The sequence below is a fragment of the Cylas formicarius genome, unplaced genomic scaffold (genome assembly GCF_029955315.1).
Source record: "Cylas formicarius isolate icCylForm1 unplaced genomic scaffold, icCylForm1.1 PGA_scaffold_6__28_contigs__length_40554024, whole genome shotgun sequence".
In the NCBI taxonomy this organism is placed as follows: domain Eukaryota; kingdom Metazoa; phylum Arthropoda; class Insecta; order Coleoptera; family Brentidae; genus Cylas; species Cylas formicarius.
In genome coordinates this window covers 8,872,132-8,878,211 of record NW_026844347.1, presented here as the reverse complement: position 1 = coordinate 8,878,211, position 6,080 = coordinate 8,872,132, and the positions used below count along the sequence as shown (strand labels likewise).

Genomic DNA, 6,080 nt, shown 5'->3' with positions numbered 1-6,080 from the left:
ATATATATATAATATATATATATATAATATATATATATATATTATATATATATATATATATCAATCAATCAATAGGCAAGTCTGGCCAGGTATATGTAATAGTCTAAAACCGTGAACCTCAGATTCACATATATATATATATATATATATATATATATAATATATATATATATATAATATATATATATATATATATATATATTCTCACGTATTGATTCACGGATGGAAAAATGTGATGACACTATATTCCGGGATATCATCCGTTCGCTCGTTGAACTCCGACTGGGAATCCTGCAAACGTTTCGCCAAAATCTCACTTGGCATCTTCAATGCTCGCGCTCCGTGTTCGAAGTGTTTTCGGAGCGCGAGCATTGAAGATGCCAAGTGAGATTTTGGTGAAACGTCTGCAGGATTCCAATCGGATGCAGGATTTGCAGGATTCCAGTCGGAGTTCAACGAGCGAACGGATGATATCCCGGAATATAGTGCCATCATATATATATATATATATATATATATATATATATATATATATATATATATATATATATATATATATATATATATATATATATATATATATATATATAATATATATATATATATATATATATATATATATATATATATATATATATATATATTAAATAGCTGTTCACCACTAGGGGGTAGCCGATTAAGCTCAATTCATTGAGCCCGAGGAACTACCCACACTCTTCATGAAATAGGTACTGAAGTCTGAATGCAGCATTTAGACCATAGAGGACAAGGACGCACTGCAGATGGAATAGGAATAGGAATGCACATGGAGAAAAAAATCAAACAACGACATTTACAAAAATAAGGTATAGAGTTATGGGTTATATGACATAGACTTAATATTACAGCAAAGTCAGCAACAAGAAGCAATTAAATTCTATTATACGAAATACCCATACGAAAAGCAACGTGTTTGGTATATTATTCAAAAAAAGACAAAAATTTTATTTTCTTATAATGACAAACGATAACAAAAATTTAGAAAGTACAAGAAGATGAAGTGCAATGCAATAATTATCCCTTCAAAACAAAACTTCTTAATCGGAGGGCGTTTAGTTAGTTTTCAATTGTTTTTGGGGAATGTACTAAAAGTTAGTTTAAGGTGATATTGAAAACAAGTAATTATGGAAAAGCAGAATGAATCGTCTCGCAGAAATTTGGATAAAGTAAGTATTTAGTTACATTGTTAATTGGCAGCAAAACACAGGAAATGTCAATACATTAAAAGTTTAGTTAGTCCGAAACACAAAACTTTTACCATTTCGACTCACTCACTCAAATCAATCCGGTAAATATGCCTAGCCACAACTTTACCGAACGCATAGGAAAATGTGCCTAGAATCGAAAAAAACTCCTAAATATACTTTTTAAAGAGATGTATTTCGGTTTGAGAGGCGAACATACCGCTCCATTTAGAAAATGAAAAATATTTGCCTTTGAGGTATTACGTAAGATACGCGAATCATAAAAATGGCATTGATAGAACCTTTAAACGTGGTTTATTTCTCCGGTTGCTGCTTTAGTACTGATTACTTTGGTGCTTAAGACATAGTTAACCTAGTTGATACTTTCACAGAAAAACATAGATATTGCTAAGTTTTGAAAACAACTTCTTGGGTCTTCAGAGTCGACGGTCAAATTACAAAAACGCTTCGCTTAAACCTTAAGTATACTGAAAATTAATTTCTTTGAAAATAACAATTAAGGTCGAATAGTAAAAATCTATTTCAGGAAGGTATAGAGCAACAAAACCTCATGAGGTATGCAAGACACGAAGTGGCTCTACGAACACTTAAAGTCACTTGCTTTTTATCGGGGGGTTTTATTAAACATTATAAAAAAATGCATTGTACAGGATTTAAATTTTACAACGTTATAATCGTTCGTTATTTGGGGAACTGTCAGCCCCTCTCTTAACGTTATAATAATTGCACGGATATAAGTTGTACAAAATTTAGTTCGCAGCATAGTTACTATGTATTGTTGCTATTGGAGTTTCAAGGTAAGGGATACGCCATATTACAAAGTATACCGACCATCAATTTTACAACAGATTCATAAACTTAACAGACACAATTTTTTCTAAAAATGAAGTTGAATTTCTTGAAAAAGGTTTCAACTTTAACTTACAACACTCGTACATTAATAGAGAATTAGACTGTTTAGGGATCGATTGTGAATTAGCAATTAAGGACATTAAAGATTCTAATTTAAATAAACATGTATTAGAGAATATAATAGATTAAATTAATAGATAACAACAAACACAAAGAAATTTCTCAAATGTCACTAGTTAAAACTATCAAAAACGGATTTTCTGAAAATAACACAATATTTGCACGTGAAGATAAAGGGAAGACAGTCATAGCTATCGATCTTCCAGGATATATTTCAAAAACCAACAATTTTCTTAAACCAGAATTTTTCCAATGTATCAAACACGATCCTACAGAGTTATATCAAAGGCAAGTCAAGGATGTAATTACTAGCTCCACACTATTTAGTGACAAAGACAAATATTTTTTAACAATTATGAATCCACAACCGCCTAAATTATATTCTTTAGTTAAATTACATAAACAAGATATGCCTATTAGACCAGTCGCGTCTTATGTAACAGCTCCAGCAGTTAAACTCACTACAAAATTAGTAAATATTTTTAAGTTCCACACAGATTTTAAACCACAATTTGGAATAAAAAATTCTTCTCAATTAATCAACAAAATTAAAGATATAAAAATCCCTTCTAACGCAACACTATTGTCTTTTGATGTACAAAACTTATTTAGATTTTACTCTAACTCGGAAACAGGTTAACCCACTGGTGAAACAAGATTTATTAGATTGCTTAATACTATCTTTAGACCAAAATTATTTTGAATTTAATGGACAGATTTATATATCTAAAGAAGGTTTGATTATGGGAAACCCACTTAGTCCTTTGTTAGCCGAGATTTTTATGGATAATTTGGAAAATATTATACTAGAACATCCTTTAAGTAAAAGTTTTTTATGGTCGTATAGATACGTGGATGATATCTTTGCTTGCTTCGTTAGAACGGACAGACACTTGAATTCTTTTTTAAATTACATTAATTCATTACATAATCGTATAAAATTCTATTAACTATTACAAAAATTAGATTTTTCAGTATATCATAAACCTTCACACACGGACACAGTCATACATAACAGCTCAAATCACCCTTATACACACAAAAATTACATCAAAGAACTTAACATCATTAAACAAATTGCACTGAACAACGGCTACAATCCGTCCGTTACAGATAAAATTATAAATAAAAAACAAATACAGACAACAGTAAACAATTACATACATAGGAGAACCTAGTGAAAAAGTTTCAAAACATTTGTTAAAATGTGGTTTAAAAATAGCTTTCAGAACTAACAACACAATAGGAGAATATTTAAAAAACAATAAAACGAAATGTCCAAAATCCCAAAAATCAGGTGTCTACAGGTTGAAATGTGGATCTTGTCCTAAAATTTATATTGGACAAACAGGTAGATCCTTCAAGAAACGCATTAACGAACATAAAAGAGCGTTTAAAAACAATAGTTTAGATTCTAATTATGATACACACTTAAACACAGAAAAACACATTTTTGACGACAATTTTGATATTTTACGTACAGCCACAAAAAGTAGAAAATTAAATTTATTGGAAGCCATTTAGATTAACAAAATGAGACATTTAAATGTATTGCTTAATGATCAGTTAGATTTAAATACCTCTCCTTTATTTAACTTAAATTCTCACAACAACATTAATTAAGGTTTTATGATCATTTTTCGGTATATATGGTAACAGGTAGTTTGTAAATATTACATTTGATAAAGACACGGTGTTGTCGAAACAATTGTCATGTCATAATACAGAATTTCGTGAAAATTTTGATACGCCATATGGTGGTCAAATAATAGGTCTTTTGGTAGTCGATAAATTATTGTGACTGAATTTTTGCTTGCAAAGAAGTTGCGTTGACATATTTGTGTGGTCAGTGTTGTGTTCATAATGACCAAGCAAGTGTTAGTTAATTACAATAAAAGCTTCTCGTCTCCCTTGTATGGAGCAAATACAGTTTTAACTTCCTGAATTGTCCTTCAAATTAATCCCATTCAAATCTAAGCTTGCGTCTGTTAAACAATGAGATACGTACTAGAAAGAGGAAAATTTCTGTAATGATCACTCAAAATGAAAACTGTAAGGGATAGAAACTAACCAAGTACTTTCTATATTCCTGATCCTCAAGCGTAGCAAGAAAGCTGTAGAAAACTTATCAGAAACCTCCTCAGCAATAAAGCAGAAACTAGCATTTCACTAGTCAGGCAAAAAATATTGGTTTCGTTTGTTGTGTGCCCAATATAAGGATCGGATAGCATGCGAATATTGGAAACCCATTTGGTTAAATAAGGCAAATTTTTCATAATTTCATGAGAATCTTAAATATGAACGCAAAATGATTCCTGCGTGAATTGTTTCTGAGAAACTCGACAAAACATAAAAATTGAATTTTAAGTTGTATTTTGTAAAGTCCAAAATATGCCAAACTTGACCTCGGGATTAGTAATTAGAACACTTTTTAAAGAAAATGATGATGACATAAATGGAAACATTTTTTTCATTTGTTTTTGAGGTGTTTCAAGGTTTTTTAAATTTTCTTACGGGCGCTTTAATAAATATTTTCGTTGTTAGGTAGAGCATAAATATGCCTTTTAAATGATGTATGATAAGGCGTTCTCGTGATCTCATCGTTATATTGTTATATTAAATGTATTTTTATCGTTTTATGACGATATGACGAAATTTGTTTTTTTTTTTTGCGGAACACGAATTCCTTGCTTCCGGATTATAAACATTTTGTTCAACTAAATAAAATTAAAGGCAGTTCCGAATAACAAAATTAACTAATTTGGCAAGGCAAGGCAAGGAAAGGGTTATCCTATTCGGAAATCCTCCTTGTAAACGTATTATTCGAGCTATGTACGTCGTGTAAATCTTGTTCTCGGTCTAATAACCTAACGTCAAAAAGGGCAATGCCCCAAGGCGACGGAAGAACACCCTCAGTGAAATTTAGTAGAAGGCTAAGTATCATTTTTATGGTAGTCATTCTCAACTTTCACAAAGTTAATTGAAAATTAATTGTAGATAATCTTCATTAGGGAAATGACTCTTTAAATTATTAAATAAAATTAAACTCAAGAGATTTGATTAACATGGTCAATCCGGTACTACTGACAGTACTGGCTACCTCATTTTTTAAGAGAGCACAATTATTGAAAATTCTATTTATTTAATTTTTTGATACTGTTGCGGTGACTGCTTTGCGAACATAACGATTTACCTAAAACAAAGGTACTTAGAAAAACACATTTGCTTTGACGAATAATGAGCATAAAATGAACTATTTTTAAAAGAAGCGCGTCCCTTGGGCGATGCTTTACATTACTAAGGCCGTTGTTATATGAAAAATTAACCAATAAATCCTGCACCTTTCCGGAAATTGAATTTTGATTAACTTAACTTTTAAAATCGGACCTGTTGATATTATTATTAAGTTTATAACTACTTGTGAGTATAATAGCATGCTGCAAAAATTAATGTATATAAACAATTTTGAAGCTCCGACGGATCTTAGCTTAGTTAAACTTCTCATCATATCCATTTTCGATTTTTTTTTCGTCATTGCTTGACGTATTGCAGGGGTGGGTTATAAAGCACTTTCTTATCGTAAAGATCTACATTAATTATGATAATGGCGATAACTATAGAGTCAATGTAGTTAAAATTTCGTAGGCGAAAAATTTTTATCAATAAACAATACCCTACCAGACTCAGCTGATGATGAAAACGATAATTCTTTTCTATGAAGATAGCCTAAAATTAAATGAGGTGCAATGGCCGAAGTATTTCCACGCAAAAAATAAGATGCATTAAATATTTATCAATATAATATATATCTAAAAGTAATAAAACCGTTGCCAGTCGAATTTGAGTCTGTGCAGCATCAGTTCG

General features: G+C 30.7%; 1 protein-coding gene across 3 annotated transcripts in view; it reads right to left on the bottom strand.

Moving 5' to 3' along the window:
- Positions 1–6,080, bottom strand: part of LOC132702911 (lachesin-like) — a 513,947-nt gene that overhangs the window by 229,194 nt on the left and 278,673 nt on the right. The gene's annotated exons all lie outside the window — the stretch shown is intronic.